Genomic DNA, 20252 nt, shown 5'->3' on the forward strand with positions numbered 1-20252 from the left:
CTCAAGTGTCTTCTTGGCCAGTGGCCCAGACCTGGTTCCTTTGCACTGACCCAGGAGAGGCAGTGTGTACAGTGGTAAAAGCAGTCTTGGGAGTCAACCTGGGTTCCCCTCTGCCTCTGTCATTGCTGGCTGTGCAGCTGTAACCTCCTTGAGCCTCGCTCTCCTCCTCTGTGAAGCAGGGGGCCTGCCTTAGGGGCTTGTTGGGATGATTACACGTGAACATGGACATGAGGCACCTAAAAGGTGCAAGTTCATGGCAGGTGCTTGGTGACGGTGGTTCTTGCCGTAGCCCCAAAGGCGGGCCTCCTAGCGGAAGAAGAGGCGGTGGTTCTAAACTTATCCTGGAGGCTCCCAGAGCAGAGGCAGCCTGGAGACCTGGTGTGGAAGGAGGAGGCATGGGACACCTGCCAAGGACAGACTTAATGATGGCCTTGTCCCCCAGGGTTATAGGTTATCTGCCCGGCTGGGCTTTCTTGACAGCAGGAGAGAATGTGGCTGTGAAAGCCCCTGGCCAGGTGGGGAAGGAGCCTGGGGGCTGAGCCTGAGCAGGGGGTACCCAGAAGAATGGAGTAGACTGCCAAGGAGCTCAGAGCTTTGTGAGGGGGACGCATCTCCATTGTGCGTGTGCGTGTGTGTGCGCGTGTGTGTGTGTGTGTGTGTGTGTGTTGTGTAAGTGATTTGGGGGCTGGTCAGGACAGAAGAGAGGAAGTAGAGTTTGCAGTTTTAAAAGATATTATTTGGGGGTCTCGAGATGAGGGTAGCCCACATCTTCCGGGCCTCATCGGTTGTGATTTTCCTAGATTTTGCGCACACATGTTCTGTTTTGTTTTGGCTGTGCACATGGCATGCGAAAGTTCCCGGGCCAGGGACTGAACCCACATCACAGCAGTGACAATGCCAGATCTCGCCAGATCTCGAACCCACTGAGCCACTGGGGAACTCCAGGCATGCATGTGTTTTTAATACATGTGCTATATGTTTTATGAGTGTATGTCTACATACTATATGTACTCAATTGTATAGAATCAATAGAAGCTAGCTATGAAATTTGTGCAAAATACAGATCTGCCAAAGGGAAAAGCAAGGCCGTCCACCTGCCCTAGATTCTACCATTCGATGCTTTCTCACCATTTTCAGATTTTCAATCCTTTTGAAAATCCGCTGAAAAATAACAGACCTTCCCCCCAGAAAAAGGCTCCCGCATTTTAGCATATACTTTCTTTGGGCTCTTGGGTGCTTCCAGGTTCATCCTAAGCTCTGGGAGGGTGCACCGAGAGCTCTTTGGGTCCAACCTCCGGCTTCTCCGCATTGGGAGGTTCCGACTCCCGAAACCAAGCTCAAAAGGCTGGAGAAGGATGGACGAGTCCGAGCCCCCGAGGCCCACATGAGACACCCTTGTCCAACCACAGGTTCCAAGTCTGCTTTGAAGCTGTTTCTATTTCCGCTCTTGGCTGCCTCTTTCATACAATGTGCAAGTGTACTCTGGGCCATTGAAGTCCGTTTCTTTGCCCTGAATTCACTGCTCCAGGGGGACTGTAAGATCGGCTCATTCGCAGAGGCCGCCAATCCATTGGGCAGTGGCAGCCTGTGGCTTTTGTGGCCCCCCTTCTGCGTGAAGGGCCTTGGCTCGGACAGGTGGGAAATCAAATCCAGGAGAGCAGTAGGTCATGGGCAGGTGGAATGCTCTGTTGGGGAGGGGACGTTAGGGCCGTGTCCAGGCCCCACATGTTGGGCTCCAGGTGGCTCGAGACCCTGTAAGATTAGCCCACAGACCCCTTTTCACTGTGTGGGGGTGCTGGCATTGAGTACCCCACACCATGGCTCCCAAGGCATTGGCTAGCCTCTCTGAGCCCTTAGCGTGTTCTCTGCTCCGGGGATGGGGGCCCCCATCGAGCTGCTTACTTGACCATCAGAGTTGGGGGGGTTGGAATCGCCTGGAGGTTTCTTCATTTGTCTGCTTGCCTGGGCAGGAAGACTCAAAGGCTGGGCTCAGATGGGACTGTCAACCTGAGTGCCTGCAGTGGCTTGTGTTTCTGGCTTGGGCTTCCTCCCAGCATGGCGGTTCTGAGTAGTCACAGATGCTTTCTGATCTCAGAGCTCCTGATGCTCAGAGCTCCAAGTTCCAAAGCCAGATGGGAGCAGTATGACCTTTTATGACCTCAACTCTCAAGTCCCTTATCATCACTCCCGCTCTACTCTCTTGGTCAAGGAAGTCACAAGCCCACCTAGATTTAAGGGGAGGAGACATAGACGCCTCCTCCCTGTGCAAGTTGGCCGCCATGTTTTTTTTTTATTTTTTATTTTTATTTTTTTTGTCTTTTTGCTATTTCTTGGGCTGCCCCTGCGGCATATGGAGGTTCCCAGGCTAGGGGTCCAATCGGAGCTGTAGCCACCGGCCTACGCCAGAGCCACAGCAACGCAGGATCCGAGCCGTGTCTGCAACCTACACCACAGCTCACGGCAACGCCGGATCGTTAACCCACTGAGCAAGGCCAGGGACTGAACCCGCAACCTCATGGTTCCTAGTCGGATTCGTTAACCACTGCGCCACGCCGGGAACTCCCTGGCCGCCATGTTTTAAATCTTCATGATAAACATAAAAGCCTTTAGCATGAGGATAGCCATGTTGGACCGGCCAGAAAATGTGAGCTGCCGTTCCCTCTGCTGCTGTCCATTTCGGTATCTCTTAGGCACTGACTGCTGTGGGTCTGATTGACTCAGGCAAGCCCCTTGCCCCCGTCTTAACAAAATAATCTTTAAGCTGCAGCTCTGTAAATACGATTAATGTTGCCTGATTCATTCTTTTTACCTTCTTCAAGTTGGGGCTCAACTTTAAAAAAGTTCCTAGTTTTGAATTTTCTTACCCTCAGTGGCTTTTCCCGACACATCTAGAGGTTTCACGAGGACATTCTAGAAGATGGGTTCTTCGAGCCCCCAGGGTATCTTGCGTAAGCCTTGACGTGGGACTCACACAACCCCCTGTTGTTCCAGGCACCCAATGTATCCCCTTCCTCTCATTTTTTTTTTTTCGGAACGAAAATTCACAATTGACCTTTTCCACACAGAGGAATAGTTTTTCTCCTCTAAAGTGTATAAAAAAGTCTAAGACATGCTGTTCGCCCACAAGGATCACATGCTGGAATTGGAGACCTAAGACTCCCAGGAAACTGGTGGATGCAGGGTATAACCAGGTGCCTCATCTCCACTCGAGATGCAAAGCCCCTACCTGTGACCCTTAGTGCCACTGGCCAAGCTGGAGCTGTATGTGCTGGCTGGATCTTCTTCTTCTTCTTCTTTTTTTTTTTTTTTTTTCTTTTTAGGGCCACACCGAGGCACATGGAAATTCCCAGGCTAGGGGTTAAATTGGAGCTGTAGCCGCCGGCCTATACCACAGCCACAGCAACAAAAGTTTCCGAGCCACGTCTGCAACCTACATCACAGCTCATGGCAACACTGGATCCTCAACCCACTGAGTGAGGCCAGGGATTGAACCCGAAACCTCATGGTCACTAGTCAGATTTGCCTCCGCTGCGGCACAGCAGAAACTCCTGTCTGTTCTTTTTACAGAGGAGGAAACAGCTGTGGAGAAATGAGAAAACTCACCCAAATCCAGATCTAACTCCAGGGCTGGTGCTCCTTACCTTTTGCTGGGAGATTCTTTGCAACCACGATGCTTCTGAGGTTGACACTCGAAAGAATGAGGCTTGCAGACACGAGCATCCTTTTTTAAATCTGTTTTTTAATCATTTTTTTAAATCCCACACGCCCCCATCCCCACCTCCAGGTCACAAACTCTAAAAGCCTCAGTTAAGGCAGAGTTTTTTGGTCTATGCTTGGGAATTGGCAAAAGAAAGAAGCTCCAGATTCTAATTAACTTTCCCTTTTAACTACAGATGAGCCACTTTTTGAGTTGACTAGGGAGTGAGCGTCTCAAAGATTAATGAAAATATGTAAAGATGGCAGGAGAGCAGGAGGCAGAAGCTTCTGTAATTAGGTTCCTGTATCCTTGCGCCTTGAGAGTAAAATGATCAAGCCAGAAAAAGGAGGGGGGATTCTGTGAATAACTGTGGATATTGTCTCCCCACTTTGAGAAGGATTACTTTCCAGGGTCCTTCTGATTTTCCTAACAGAACTTAAGACAGATATTTAACTGTTTTTTTTTTGGGGGGGGGTTGTTGTTAGTCTCATCGTATTTTTTTTTTCTGACTATAGCCTCAGGTCTTGTCCCTCCTCAACTTTCTTACCTGACCATGCCTAAAAATGCTCCAGGGAAAGGAAAATTATTTTCCTTCTACCCTTCTAAGTTCTTGGCTGAGACACCCCCCCCTCCTGCCTTATATAAAAAGACATATTAGGAGTTCCCTGGTGGGTCAAAGGGTTAAAGATCCAGCATTGTCACTGCCGTGGCTTGGGTTGCTGCCCTGCCGTGGGTTTGATTCCTGGCCCCAGAACTTCTGTATGCTGCAGGTGCAGCCAAAAAAAAAAAAAAAGATTAACAGGAGAAAAACAAATTTAAATACATGCATACAGGCATGCAAGCCCCCCAAAGATTTGAGACTCAAAGATGTCACCAGAGCAGGGAGCTTTTCTACCTTTTAGACAAAGAAGCAACTGATGAAGGCTTGACAAGACAAAGGGGTTGGGGCTAGGGGAGTAGTAAGACAGTGAAGATGTTAGCAAGGATGGTTTATACAACCTCCGTGGCCCCAAATGCCCTGTCTCAGGCAGTAAGGATGCCTTCAACCTCCGGGTACAGGGAGAGTACCTCTCACAAGGGAGATGGGTGTCCGCTTTTAGGGGTTCAGGTTCAGAGTGTCCTTTTTCCCCTGGCTGTTTCTCACCTCCTTTTAATTCAAAATAATGGTATGTCCAAATGGCATGTTTGGGGTTGGCGTATTCTGACCCCTGGTCACGTCATGCGTGAGTAGGAAGAGCCAAGCAGAATTCCAGGAAGGTGGGGAGTTGGGATATCGGTGGGTAGCTGAGAGAAGCTGACCTTTCTCACCGTGATCTTACCTGGAAGTGTCAGGAGAGGGAGAAGAAGGAGTGATTAACGGAGCAAATAAACGTCCCTCTGACAAGCCTGTTGAGTGTAACAAGGGCTCTGGGCGGGGGCGGAAGCAGAGGCTCATGTGATTTCTTAGGCTCAGGAACGTAGAAGGAGGAATGTGCTCCCTCTCTTTCTTTTTCTCCTTCTTTGTTGGCCACACCTGCAGCATATGAAAGCTCCCATGCCAGGGATGGAATCAGAGCCCCAGCAGCAACGTGTGCCAGCTGTGGCAACAGCAGATCCTTAACCCACTGCAACACAGCGGGAACTCGAGGACTTTCTCCTTTTGGCCATAGCTAGTCAAAGAGTGGGAATCTCACTTCCCTATTTATTCTTTTCGACAGTGGTGAAACTAATTCATCTATCTGTTAAATTAATTTATTTATACCCTCACTCGTATTTCAGAAAGGACTTAATATACCTGAACTTGAAAGGAGGAAGTCAGGAGACTTTGATTTTTCTTCCCTCTCTGCCACTAACTAGTTATGTGACATTGAACAGGGCACCGCATCATTTTGTGTCTGTTTGCCATCTGTGAGAGCAAACCCTTTTGAGCATTTACTTTACATACCAGGCACTGTTCTAGACCTTCCATGTGTCTATATTAATTCACTTCATTCTCGCTCAAACAACTGATACCGTCACATATCTTTCTGGAGTTTGTCCGTGCAGTCCCCGGTATATCTGTGGATACAGACAGGATGCCTTTGGGGCTTTTGCCATTTCAAAGAATCTCAGGTTTTTCTCTTGGTTCCAGAGAAAGATAACACCCCAGTTTGAACATTGCTGATGGGGACCCTGTCTTTGAGTTTGACTTTCAATCAGACCCAAGCTGGAGAGAAAGGAAGTCTGCAGGACAGGGCTCCTGGGGAGAGGTGCTCCAGCCTGTGACGATGGACTGACCCTTGGAAAAATCTCTTCGGTGGCCTGACCCTGTGGGGTCATTATCCTTTTCTGGTTGGGCTTGTTAGGGATACCACCCCTCCCCAGTCAGGATGGCTGTCAGAGAACCCCTCCCAGCTTCTGCTCACCCAAGGTCCAGCTGTGACCTTGTTCTCATCCTGGGATACCCTGTCCAGGGCCGTCTTGTGGGCCCCATCACCACCCCCACCCTCACCGCCAGTACCCACCCCTTCCCCAGGCTGAGTCTGGGTCTGAGCCACCAGCCGAATGTCTTCTGCTTCTGCTGTACTGTTCCCCCCACAACCACCCCACCATGACCCCCACCCCCATCCCGGCCTAGGAGTGAAGATGGAAGTGGAGGAAGCCAGAGGTTGGAGCCCTGGGAAGGGTGCAGGCGGTCCCCACCCAGTGGCCCAGGCTCCGCCTTCTCTAGAGTGTCTGGTCGAAGTGCACAGCCCTGGGCTGTGTGGGTAGAGGTATGAGGTTCAGTGTGAACCCGTACAAGTGCGTGTGAGTGTGTGGTCTCAGCGTCCGTGTCATGGTGTGTTTACATACAGGAGTGTGTGTGTGTGTGTGTGTGTGTGTGTGTGTGTGTGTGTATTCAGTCTGTCAGAGCACTAGTGCGGAAGTATGTGACAGTGCGTCACTGTATGTATCAGTTTACATAACCGTGCCGGGTGTGTGCGTGTACGTGCCTGCGAGTGCTTGTCTTTGTGAGTGTGTCTGTGTGCGACATCCGGGGACGGGATACGGAGGGGGTCCTCCCATCCTGGACCCCCTTTATCTTCTCTGAGATGCCCTGCGACGCTCGGATCCCCGGCCCTGACAAGCGTCCTGGGGGCCAAGACGCAAAGGTTCGCGGGACCTCCCAGGACCCAGACGCCTGGTCCGTGCATCCCGGGCTTCTTCAAGATTCCTGGGGGCCTCTGGACGAGTTTTTTCTTTGCTGTCTTCCTCGACGCTGGGGCGGAGGGAGGCGCTTTTGGACGCCTCACCTGGAACTCCCGATGGAGGCCGAGATGGGCGGGGCAGAGAGGCCCAGCGAGGGCTGTTCCTCGCACCGCTTCTTCCGTCCCGGGTCTGCTCCACCCGGGTGGGACACCCTGGGGTCACTCTAAACCTCCCACTCCCCTCCTCCTCTTGCGCTCCACGTGGCAAAGGTTGAAGTCCTGGTCTGTGGACCCGAGAGAACATTCGAGGGGACCTGGGACATTGCAGGGGAAGGAGTGTACGATCCGGTACCAAACCAAAGTGGTTCCAAAGCTCTGCTGCTGAGAGGCTGTGAGATTGGATGCGGACGTGTAAGTTCCTTGCTTTCCGAGTTTCGGCTTTATTTACAACCCGAGGGAAAAACAGTACCCACCGTACAGTGGGTTGCCTGGGTAAAAACGAGCAGCTGTGCAAAGTGCAGGAGGATTACCGCGCTTCCGCACAGACGCTCTGCCAGCAAGCATAATTCATTGTAATGAAGAGGTGTGTGGTGAAAGTCCCGGGTTAACCAGTTTATTTTCTAAATCCAGCATGTAAGGGGAATTCCGTTGAAAAGGAGGGGAAGAGCTCGCACACTGAATTTGACCTCAGAGCCCAGGATGGCCAATTACCCCGGCGACCCCGGCTCCCGACCAGTGACACTGGTCCAGTGCCCCGCCCTTTCTGGTGATTCCCTGGGAGCCCGGGAACGGAAAGCCTTTTGGCAGCCGACCAGCCCTCGCTCACTTTGCAAATGGCATTTTTTGTCCTCTGATTACGAGGCAGCACGGGGGGGGGGGGCGGCAGCGTGTGCAAGTGGCCCGGCGTCCCGAGGTAGCCCGGGTCTCCGGGTTCCGGGCGCAAACCCCACTGGCCAGCCAGGAGGAGCGGGGATCGCGGAGGATTTGCCGCGGCGTTCGCGAAGCACAGAGTGGTCGCCTGTTCTCCAGAGCTTCGCCTGGATGGGGCTATGAGAATTTGCCGACGGTGCCCGCGCTGCGGCTGGCTCCGCCCCAGCCCCGGGGAAGCCCCGCCCCCTGGCCCTGCCCGCGCCGGGCCGTTGTCCGGGCCCCGCCCAGGGCCGCGCCCCTCCGCTGATGCCCCGTTCACCGGCTCCCAGCCGCGGGCCTGCCCTCAGGCCCCCGCGGGCGCCGCGTCGCCGCCAGGAGGCTCGCGCCCTCCAGTTGCTCCGGGGCCCTCCTGCCGCGTCCCCTGGGCAACCGTCTCCAGGGAGACCGGGCCCCGCCCCCGGCACCGACACCCGGTACGGAGCCCACCTGTGCGGGCGTCTGCGGGGTCCCAGTGCCCCCGCCCACGCCCTACCCGGCTCCGGGCTTTGTCCGCCTGGGGCGATCCAGGGTCCAGGGCGTGGGGGCTGGGGGAGGCAGACGCGTTCCCTGGGCGGACCGGACCCCTATGGGGAGGCCAAGGCGGCGGGCTGCTCTCGCGTTGTGGTCTCCGATGTGGGCTGATTTATACTCTCCTTGTTTTCTGATCATATTGCATCTCCTTTATGGTTGCGGGGGGGCTGGGAATCCGGGGTGTCCCGCCACCGCCCTTGATGGAAGAGAGCACGGCTCTCAGCCGGGCTCCGGCAGAGGACGCGCGCCTGTTCAGGGCAAGCTGTTTACTTGTCAGGGACCGAGCAGTTGCCTTGCGCGCCCTCCCCTCCCCCTGCCCCCGATTTCGGGACAGAGCATCCTGAGCTCCGGCTCTTCCTAGCGTTGGCTCCCAAAGCTTTGCCCTTGAACCCAGAAGGCTAGAGGGCGGCAGACTCAGCTCCTGAGGTCCCGGCCAGCATGAGGGCCAGAGCAGAAGACGCATCTTCCTCCCGGGAAGAGTCTCCTCCCTGGCCGCCCTCTTGTGCATTCCGTCCCGGCTCCCTATTTCCTGACCTGAATTCCCAGGGACGAATTCCTTCCTTGCCTTTTCTAACTGTTCATTCCCTCAGCTCCATCATGCTTTCTGCTTTGTCTTTCCTCGTTTTGAAAGTGCTTCCTCTATGATAGCGTCTCATTTCCCTGTGACTGAGCTGGTGTTTTTTTGTCCTCTTGTTGATAAACTCTGTTGGTCAGCAATGGAAGTTATTTCTTTCTTAACTCTTGCTGCTGATCTCCCACGTCTCTGCCGGCATTGCCTTGGGAAGTCCTTGTCATTCTTCCCTGGATGCTGAGTGGAGGGACCACCAAGCCCGTGTTCCTGGGCTCCTGGAGCAGGGTCCTCCACAGAGTATCATTCCAGGGATTGGGCTGACCACGAGCCTTCCAGCTTGAACCTTGGGAAATGTGTTCTTAGAATGGCACCTTTTCCAATGTTTTCCTAGAACTGCTTTTTCACTCATGGAGAAGCCAGTGGTTTAAGTTTCCTGCTTTTCAGGAGCCTGGGGGGATCCAGATGGGAGTCTCTTGATGGGCAGGTAGTTAGGGGGTAGGTTGGGTCCTGCTGCTGGAACCCAGGCGCCTGGGCTTCCGGAACTCAGGTGTCTTTCTCTCTCTGGGGTCAGATTATTTCCAGGAGCTGCCCACAGTGGGGAGAGAAGCACCACAGATGCAGTGAGTGGGTGGACCCCTCCCCACACATCCTTCCTTCTCATCTCTAGCAAGCAGGGATGCATCTCCCTTTATGATGCGATTTGGGTCTTGAATGGGGAACTCGAGTTCACAGACCTGCTTTTTGCAGCCATTGAATGGGACTCCAACGTAGGCTTGGCTCAGATCACTTGCTTTGCTTTCAAAAACCAAACAAAACCAACAAACAACTCTAAAAACGATCTGAGTCATCTGTATGTATATAAATTCCCACTTCGGGCACTGGCAATGCTCCTGTGGTTTGTTTCAGTACCACCAAAGGGAGCTGGGGGTGGCGTTGACACAGATGGAGAAAAAGGCCCGTCAAGCACGATGTGACTGGTTTGCAAAAAGAGAGCCTCAGTCAAATAGTTGCTTTTGAGCTAAAGTCCTGTAAGAGAATGCACAGAACTTTTCTGAGGCTTTCTCTTTTTAATGATTCCCTTTCTTTCTTTCTTCCTTCCTCCCTCCCATCCTTCCTTCCTTCCCTCCTTCTTTCTTTCCTTCTTTCCCCCTCTTTCTTTCTTTCTTTTTGTTTTCAGACAGATAAGGAGCTCAGAGTCAGGCAAGGGCGGAATGACACTCGTCGGTTCCAAAGCATCTTTCACCTACCAGGCAGAGGGCCCTTTGCTGTTGGTCTTTCTTGGACCATTCCAGAGAGGTAGGTTGGGCAAAGGAAACAAGTGGGGAGGGGGAAGAAGAGATGTTATTTTTTAGATAGGCTAGGAATTTGAATGGAATCCCTCCTCCGTAACTATCTAGCCAAAGGAGAACATCTCTGTAGGACTGGAATGCTAAAAGGAAGACAGTGACCCACATTTGTTCTGGGAGCTGATGGAGGGGGATGTGAACTAGATCCGGGCCAGCCTCCCAAGAGAAGGATGCTGCTGCCTGGGAAGGATGGGAAAGAAGGGATGGCTTTGCTCCAAGGAGCCCTGGAGCCCATTGTTAAGCTGCACCATTTGGTATTTGACTTGGTCCATTCATGGTAGAGTTGGGCTGGCCTCTTTGGCGAGAGAAAAATTAAAATATTCTTCCAAAGGAAATGGATTGGAGTTTCATAACTCGATATTACTTCTCAAGGAGTCCTTAGGGACATTGTTTCTCTGGAGAGTTGGCAGTCACTGTATCAGTAAGAGGCTGCTCCTTGGAACTTCTAGGACATTAGCTTGGATGATGAATGTAGTCCTTGCATTGTGCAAATGAGGAAACTGAGGCCAGAGGCTGACGTTGGCAAAATACCCCCCTTTGGTGTTTGGCAGTAACTGGGGATGGCGAGCACACTCCCAGGTTGGTAGGCCAGCAGCTCCGTTAGTGAGCCGTGAGGTTCACCTGTATTCTGTGGATGCACAGCCTTGTCCTCCTTATACAGATGCTGGAGCATCTACTCTCATTGTTGATGGTTCCAGTGGGGCTCAGAGTTAGAGCTTCCCCACTACCCCCAACCTCATTTTTTCTAGATCTTCACTGGTACTTTCAAACTTTTTGTTAGTTTGGATCTCTGTAAAAAGATCAAAATATTGGAGTTCCCATTGTGCCACAGTGGGTTATGGATATACGGCGTTGTCTCTGCAGCGGCGGTGGCTGCACAGGTGTGGGTTCCATCCCCAGCCTGGCACATTGGGTTAAAGACCTGGTGTTGCTGCAGCTGTAGCATAGGTCACAGCTGCAGTTCGGATTCGATCCCTGGACCAGGAGTTTCCATGTGCTGCAGGTATGGCCCAAAAAAAAAAAAAAATGTCAAAGTAGTAAGCAGAATTTTAACCTCTAAGGCCAACTGAAAGAGTGCCACTGTGGTATAAGTGAGACTGGACTGGAACTTCCACTCAGCCCCCTGTCCCACTCCTGACACCTTCTCAAGGCTTTGGGGTACTTCTGTGGAACCCCAGAAAACCCTGGAACATAGGCAAAAACCATGGATTATGTAGACCTGCTTTGGGGGATTAGAGTTTCTTCTACATACCTGTTTATGCTCTTTTTTTTTTTTTTAATTGAAGTACAGTTGACTTACAGTGTTGTGTTAATTTCTCGTGTACGGCAGAGTGATTCAGTTACACATATATACATTCTTTTATACAGTCTCTCTCTTTTTTTGGCCACGCCTATGGCATTCGGAAGTTCCTGGGCTAAGGATTGACTCTATGCCACAGCAGTGACCTGAGCCACAGCGGTGACAACACCAGACCTTTAGACTGTTGGGCCACCAGGGAGCTCCTACGTTCTTTTCCATTATGGTTTATCACAGGCTATTGAGTATAGTTCCCAGGGCTCTACAGTATATGTATACACTTGGCGTCTGCTAACACCAAACGCCTGCTCCACTTCCTTCCCCAGTCCATCCCCCTTGGCAAACATAAGTCTATTCTCCATGTGAGTCTCTTTCATAGATAAGTTCCTTTGCGGCGTATTTTAGATTCCACCAGTAAGTGGCTTTCTAGTGGTATTTTCTTTTTCTGTCAAGACTTACTTCGCTCAGTATGAGAATCTCTGGGTCCATCCATGTTGCTGCAAATGGCATTATATTATTCTTTTTTATGGCTGAGTTGTATTCCATTGTGTGTGGGGTGTGTGTGTGTGTGTGTGTGTGTGTGTATACATACCATATCTTCTGTATCCATTCATCTGTCAATGGACTTTTAGGTTGTTTGCATGTCTTGCCTATTGTCAGTTGTGCTGATATGAATACAGGGGTGCATGTACCTTTTTGAATCATAGTTTTGTCCAGATAAATGCCCAGGGCATCTGGGTCATATGGTAGTTCTATTTTTAGTTTTTTGAGGAACCTCTGTACGGTTTCTTATAGTGGCTACAACTTACACTCCCACCAACAACATAGGAGACTTCCCTCTTCTCCACACCCAGCATTTGTTATCTGTGTGCATATCTTGAGTTGTGTTTCAGAAGATGCCTTTTAATAATGATTTTTAACTGTCATACTTTTTTTTTTCAGTCTTTTTGCCTTTTCTAGGGCCGCCCCTGCGACATGTGGAGGTTCCCAGGCTAGGGGTCTAATCAGAGCTGTAGCCACCGGCCTACACCAGAGCCACAGCAACGCGGGATCCGAGCAGCATCTGTAACCTACACCACAGCTCATGGCAACGCTGGATCCTTAACCCACTGAGCAAGGGCAGGGATCGAACCCGCAACCTCATGGTTCCTAGTCGGATTCGTTAACCACTGCGCCATGATGGGAACTCCAAACTCTCGTACTTTTTTACTTGTAAAGGATACCTACTTACTGTTGAAAATTTACAAAATACAAAAAAAAAAAAAAAAAAACAAAACAAACCCCACCTTGCAAGCATATCTCTTCTATAATCCTACCTCCTCCAAAAGAACCACTGTTTCCTTATTAGAGTATTCTCCCCCCATTCCCTAGAGAGTCTTCTGTGTGTATCTTTGGAGACTTGATTTTTATTCATTGTTAATTTTTTGGGCCACACCCATAGCAGGTAGAAGTTCCTGGGCCAGGGGTCAAACCCATGCCACAGCAGTGACCCGAGCTGCTGCAGTGACAATGTCAGATCCTTAACTGCTGCACCACCAGGGAACTCTATTTACTGTTAAATATTATCATGAACTTCCACATAAACATAACTGAATGCATATCTCTGCTCTGTTTCAAAACCCTGCTAAAATGAGAGTAAAGGACTAGGAAGATATAAATCCTTTAGGAAACGGAAAAGTAGGTGATCGAAGAGGAGGGATGTGAGACTTTGGGAAAGATGGGAAGCAGGCGAATGAAAGAGGAGCAAAGCTTAGAGTGATGAATGTCATGGCTGTGAGGGAAGTGAGCTGATGTGTACACATGATCCAAAGAAGGGCTACAGAGTGTCCCTGTGATGGCATATGGGGATGGTGGCTGGAAGCAGGAAGATAGGTTGGAAGTGGGTGTTGGAGCCACAGACCCCTTTCTCAGCCTGCATAGCCAGGTGGCTCCCCCCAACCCCCTCCAGCAGAGGATGCAGCCAGAGCAGCCCAGGGCAGAGGAGGCACTGTATTGAGAACGGAAGGATTCAGGGAAAGTGTGTATACTTATATATGTGCATTCATATATAGAGACCCTGTCCTAGTTGGCTCCCAGAACATGGCAGCCTGGCTTCTACCCATCCTCCGGCAGGGCATTAAAGAACTCTCTGAGGAAACTGACCTCACATGAAAAATGCGACTTTGTCACTTTACAGCGACACCTACCAAGCAACTAGCCTTGCACAAAGAGCTTTCAGTGCTTCTCTCCAATTTGAATGGGCAGCCATGGATCATCACACATTGAATGAGTCTTTTAGCATGAAACACAGAGACCCAAACAAATAGAAAAAAGGGGGCTCAGAAGCATAAGCATGGTTGCTTTTTTAAAAAGTGTATTAATGAAACAGCAATAAGCCCTTGGTTATTAAAACTAAAATAGCATGACTAAAACTTTCAGGAGTTTCCTTGTGGTGCAGTGGGTTAAGGACCTGGCATTGTCACTGCAGCAGCTTGGATCGCTGCTGCGGCACAAGTTAAAACCCTGGCCTGGAACTTCCACATGCCCTGGGCTCAGCCAAAAAAAAAACTTTCAATAGAATAGAGTTGGAAGATTGAATAAAGAATTTCTAGAAAGTAGGACAAAAAGACTTGAGAGATGGAAAATGAGAAAGAAAAGATAAGAATATTAGTGTGGGAGACCCAGTATCCATCTCATAGGAGCACGAGGGAGAGAAATGGAGAAGGGAAAGTTATTAAAGAAACTCTAGGGGAGTTCCCGTTGTAGTGTAGTAGAAACGAATTCGACTAGTACCCATGAGGACGCAGGTTCAATCCCTGGCCTCGCTCAGGGGGTTAAGGATCCGGTGTTGCTGTGGTTGTGGTGTAGGTTGGCAGGTGCAGCTCTGATTCGACCCCTGGCCTGGGAATTTCCATGTGCTGTAGGCTCAGCAAAAAAAACAAAAACAAAAAAAAGAGTCTCTGTGTCCTACTCGCCTAATGAATAATAAAAGATACACTGTGTCAAAGTAAAAGGTGTTCTATGGGACATCATTGTGAACTTTGAAAACTCCAGAGAGAAGTTACTAAAAGCCAGCACAGGGAATCCCGACTGCGCAGAGAAGATCAGAGAACAGAGTGGCACTGGCCTTTGCAAAAGCAACACCAGAAGCCACAGGACAATGGAGCAACTCTTTTAAATGTCCAGGGGAAATTAATTCCCAACCCAGAATTCTGTAATCGTCATTCAAGCAAAAGAATAGACTGAACACATTTTTTTCAGACTGTGAATCTTCAACCCCACCCCCACCCCATATCCCTTTTCTTTTTCTTTTTTTTTCCCCCCGGTCTTTTTGTCTTTTTCTAGAGCTGCTCCCAAGGCACATGGATGTTCTCAGGCTAGGGGGCGAATCAGAGCTGTAGCCGCCGGCCTATACCACAGCCACAGCAATGTGGGATCTGAGCTGTGTCTGCAACCTACACCACAGCTCATGGCAATGCCGGATCCTTAACCCATGAAGCCAGGCCAGGGATGGAACCTACGTCCTCATGGATACTAGTCGGATTCATTCCACTGCACTACAACTAGAGTTTCTTTAGTAACTTTCCCTTCTCCATTTCTCTCCCTTGCACTAGTTCTTAGTCAGATTCGTTAACCACTGAGCCACGACGGGAGCTCCGAACCCTTGTGTCTCTTTTCAAGAAAGCTACTGGAGGATGGGCGCCACTAAGGTGAAAGGGTAAACCAGCAAAGAGGAACCAGTGGTACCCTGTGCAATTGTCTTTCTGTGTTTCAGCTGTTGTGTTACTTTCTTTTTTTTTTTTGGTCTTTTCTAGGGCCACTTCCACGGCATATGGAGGTTCCCAGGCTACGAGTCTAATAGGAGCTGTAGCCTCTGGCCTACACCACAGCCACAACAATGTGGGGTCCAAGCCATGTCTGTGACCTACAGCACAGCTCACGGCAACGCCGGATCCTTAACCCACTGAGCAAGGGCAGGGATCGAACCTGCAACCTCATGATTCCTAGTCAGATTTGTTAACCACTGCACCATGATGGGAACTCCAGCTGTTGTCTTACTTTGAGTCTTGGGAGTGGGGAGAGAAAAAAAGCACCCACTCCACCATGGGACCTGAAAAGTACCCTCCTCCAAGCCTCCCCTGCAGCCAGGACCTGTGATGTAGGCTCCATTGATGAGATGTACCTATGCTATATTCCGGCAGAGAAGAGAGGGATGAAGCATGTGACAGCTGTCATTTCTGGTGCCAGCAGAGATGGGCTGCAAGTTTGAGTTCTTGGCCCAGAAGTGGCAGGGTTACAAAGTAGCACCCAGTACTCAGTGGCAATACCAACAGTTTTGCCATCAGACGTGATTCTGAATTATAGAGGCCACACAATGTATGACAATTACATTTCTTTTTGTGTTCAACTTTTTGTTTTCCCTGGAGTTAATAGTTGCCTCAGATTTTTATCTGTTTTGTTTTCAGTGTACTAATCACTAACTCTTCCCCAAACTCTCCAGCAGGACTAATAACCTTCCTGCAATGCAGCAAATGTGTCAAATAATCTGTCAGCTCCTTCCCTGATTAATCAGTGAGAGTCAGGGAGTTCCCATTGTGGCTCAGTGGTTAACGAATCTGTCTAGGAACCATGAGGTTGCAGGTTTGATCCTTGGCCTCGGTTAGTGGGTTAAGGATCCAGTGTTGCCGTGAGCTGTGCTGTAGGTCAAAGACACAGCTCAGATCCCAAGTTGCTGTGGCTGTGGTATAGGCTGGAGGCTACAGCTCCGATTAGACCCCAGCCTGGGAACCTCCATATGCTGCAGGAGTGGCCCTAGAAAAGGAGAAAAAAAAAAATCAGTGACAGTCAGCTTCGTCCCTTGCAATACAGAACCCTGACTGGTGGAGAGAAGGGGAAGGAAATTCCTTGGAGGATAGTGAAAAGTCCCAATACCACAGCTGTGCAGCTGCTCTAGAGAGCAGCCAGCCCAATTTAGAGCAAGTTGGCTCAGGGGCCTTAGAGGAATATCTCTACAAATAAAATGGATCTGATGGATTATCTGACATATTTGCTGTATTTTAAGGATTTTTTTGGTTTATAGTTGGAGAGTTGAGGGAAGAATTACATATCATACATTAAAAAAAGATAATTAAATATAAGGCAACAATCAACTACAGGAGTAACAAAAAGTTGAACAAGGAAAGAAATCATGGGATAGCATGTGGCTTATCTTTGAACAATATTTACATAGTTACAATGATGGAAGCACTAAAGTGTGATTTTTTTTTTTTTTTAATGGCCACACCTGAGGCTTATGAAGTTCCTGGGCCAGGGATTGAATGAGTTGCAGCTGCGGCAACACCAGATCCTTTAACCCACTGCGAGGGCAGGGGATCAAACCCTTGTCTCTGCAGGGACCCGAGCTGCTACAGTTGGATTCTTAACCCACTGTGCCATGGTAGGAACTCCTAAAATATGACTAACAAAAAATGATCACATCGCTTGTGTGTGTGTGTGTGTGCGCGTGTGCGCGCAGGAAAGCACACATTCATTTCCTAAGGAAAGAAGTTAAAAGTTGAAGGTCAAAAAAAAAGAGTTGAAGGTCAAGAAATATCAGTCTAGGAGTTCCTGTTGTGGCTTAGTGGGTTAAGAACTCAGCTAGTGGAGCTCCCATCATGGCGCAGTGGTTAGCGAATCCGACTAGGAACCATGAGGTTGCAGGTTCGATCCCTGCCCTTGCTCAGTGGGTTAATGATCCGGCGTTGCCGTAAGCTGTGGTGTAGGTCACAGACGCAGCTTGGATCCCGCGTTGCTGTGGCTCTGGTGTAGGCCGGTGGCTACAGCTCTGATTAGACCCCTAGCCTGGGAACCTCCACATGCCGAGGGAGCAGCCCAAGAAACGGAAAAAAGAACTCAGCTAGTATCCATGGGGACTCGGGTTTTATCCCTGGCCTCGCTCAGTGGGTTAAGGATCTGGGATTGCTATGAGCTGCAGGATAGGTCGCTGATGCAGCTAGGATCTGGCATTGTTGTGGCTGTGGTGTAGGCCAGCAGCTGAAACTCTGATTTGATGCCTAGCCCAGGAACTTTCATATGCCCCAGGTGTAGCCCTAAAAAAAAAAATATATATATATATATATATCTCCATCTAAATCCATTATTAAGAAATGCAGGAGTTTCCTGGTGGTTCAATGGGTTAAAGATCTGCTGTTGTCACGGCTGTGGCTCTGGTTACTGCTGAGACTCTGGTTACTGTTGTGGGTTTGATTCCTGGCCTGGGAATTTCCACATGCCACAGGTGCAGCCAAAAAAAAGAAAAAAGAAATGTAGAGATAAATACCCAAAAAAACCAACTGAAACTGGGGGTGGTATGTTTGGATATGTAGGTCAGGGGACTGCTAATTTTTTGCTACAAGCATTTTTAATTAATTTTTGTTTGTTTATTTTATTTTTTAAAGCATTTTTAATTAAAAAATTTTATTACAGTATAGTTGATTGGCCATTGTGGCAGTTTCTGCTGTCCAGCAAAGTGACTCAGTTACACATTTGTATCCCAGGAGATTGATAGAGTTCCCTGTGCTATGCAGGAGGGCCTTGTTGTCCGTCCATTCTAAACGTAATAGCTGGCATCTAACCCCAAACTCCCAGCCCATCTCACTCCCTACCCCCTCCCCCTTGGCAACTACACGTCTGCTCTCCATGACTGTGAGTCTGTTTCTGTTTTGCAGATAAGGTCATTTGTGCCATATTTTAAATTCCACATAGAAGTGATATCATAGGGTATTTGTCTTTCTCTTTCTGACTTACTTCACTTAGTATGAGAATCTCTAGTTGCATCTGTGTTGCTGCGAATGGCATTATTGCAGACTGCAAACATGTGAGTTTTAATTAATTTATTTATGTTTCTTTAGGGCCCCAGGTGCAGCACATGAAGGTTCCTAGGCTAGGGGTCGAATCAGAGCTGCAGCTGTCGGCCTACACCACAGCCACAGCCAGGCCAGATCCAAGCCATGTCTGCGACCTACACCACAGCTCACAGCAACACCGGATCCTTAACCCACTGAGTGAGGCCAGGGATTGAACCTGCATCCTCGTGGATCCTAGTTGGGTTCGTTACCACTGAGCCATGACAGGAATTCCTAGTTTTAATTTTTAAAATTGTGTGCTTCCATAACTTTCAGAGATATTAAAATATAAAAGTATTGTGACATTCAGCTGTTTTTATTTTCTCTTTTTTTTAATGCAAGATTTTTTAATGTATAGTTGATTTACAATGTTTCTTCAATTTCTGTTTATTTTCTTTGTCTTTTTGAAATGTTTTCCCTGTAAACATGTTGCCAGGATAAATGTATGGGCCATTATTGGTTTCATTTAATGGGATTATTTGCATTATGAATTGTCATAATGATTATATTCACTCTTGTCGTTTCTATGATCATCCACTCAGACATTTCTTTTATTATTATTATTATTTGTCTTTCTAGGGCTGCACCCACGGGATATGGAGGTTCCCTGGCTAGGGGTCCAACCGGAGCTATAGCCACCTGCCTATGCCAGAGCCACAGCAACTCGGGATCCAAGCCGCATCTTCGATCTACATCACAGCCCATGGCAACTCTGGATCCTTAACCCACTGAGCAAGGCCAGGGATTGAACCCGCATCCTCTAGGATGCTAGTCGGGTTCGTTAACTGCTAAGCCACGATGGGAGCGCCTCTTTCATTATTTTTGATTTACAACTTTCACAAACAACGTCACAATGAGTATCTTTGTGCATATAGCTTTGCTTTTTTTTTTTTCACTTTTGAATTGCTTCCTTAGGACAAGTTCCCAAATCCCCCAAATCACCGGATCTGAAACCATGGATCTTTCTCTTGATTTTGCTGTGCAGTGTTGGGAGATTCTGCTTGGGTGCAGGCTCAAGGTTCCCAGGATGGGCCATGCCCTGAGCATCACCGGAGATCATTGGGGTCAATTCTGTAGCAGGGTAGTTGGCTCATTTGTTTCTGATGGCAGCAGCAGGAGGCAGAAGTCTCTTTCTTTTTTTGTCTTTTTGCTTTTTCTTGGGCTGCTCCCATGGCATATGGAGGTTCCCAGGCTAGGCGTCGAATCAGAGCTGTAGCCGCTGGCCTACGCCAGAGCCACAGCAACGCGGGATCCAAGCCGCGTCTACAACCTACACCACAGCTCACGGCAACGCCGGATCGTTAACCCACTGAGCAAGGGCAGGGACCGAACCCGCAACCTCATGGTTCCTAGTCGGATTCATTAACCACTGCGCCGCTACGGGAACTCCCTTTTTTTTTTTTTTTTTTTCATACAGAACAGAATTTCCAAAGACCCACACCTCTCCTTTGGTGTCTGTCTTGGATATCCCCCTGAGGATTTTTTTCCTTTTTAAATATTCAAATTAGAAGATACTGTCCTATTGGAGTTCCCATTGTGGCTCAGTGTGTTCTCAGTGTCTGTGAGGATGCGGGTTGGATGCCTGAATCTGACTAGGAATCATGAGGTTTCGGGTTCGATCCCTGGCCTCGCTTGGTGGGTTAAAGATCCAGCGTTGCCTTGAGCTGTGGTGTAGATCCCAGAGGTGGCTTGGATCTGGCGTTGCTGTGGTGTAGGACGGCAGCAACAGCTCTGAATCAGCCCCTAGCCTGGGAACCTCCATATGCCGCAGGTGTGGCCCTAGAAAAGGAAAAAAGACAAAAAGGAATGAAAGAAAGAAAAAAAAAGTTATGTCCTGTTGAACAGTGTGGACTCAAAGGAAACACACTTAAAATGGGAGCGAGTTTAAAAAG

The 20252-nt window shown here is 49.2% G+C and overlaps 1 protein-coding gene across 4 annotated transcripts in view; it reads left to right on the plus strand.

Annotated features, from left to right (window-relative positions):
* PIK3CD (phosphatidylinositol-4,5-bisphosphate 3-kinase catalytic subunit delta) overlaps window positions 1-20252 on the plus strand; it is a 59657-nt gene that overhangs the window by 13681 nt on the left and 25724 nt on the right. For 2 of the 4 annotated variants that reach the window (XM_047791662.1, XM_047791659.1), the window contains exon 2: window positions 10032-10150. The exons of 1 other annotated variant lie outside the window; for it this stretch is intronic. The gene's annotated coding sequence lies outside the window, so the exon portion shown is untranslated. Of the gene's footprint in view, window positions 1-8005; window positions 8187-10031; window positions 10151-20252 lie in introns of those variants that run through there. One more of the 4 variants, XM_047791660.1, reaches the window with a different exon arrangement.

The sequence above is a fragment of the Phacochoerus africanus genome, chromosome 8 (assembly GCF_016906955.1).
Source record: "Phacochoerus africanus isolate WHEZ1 chromosome 8, ROS_Pafr_v1, whole genome shotgun sequence".
In the NCBI taxonomy this organism is placed as follows: domain Eukaryota; kingdom Metazoa; phylum Chordata; class Mammalia; order Artiodactyla; family Suidae; genus Phacochoerus; species Phacochoerus africanus.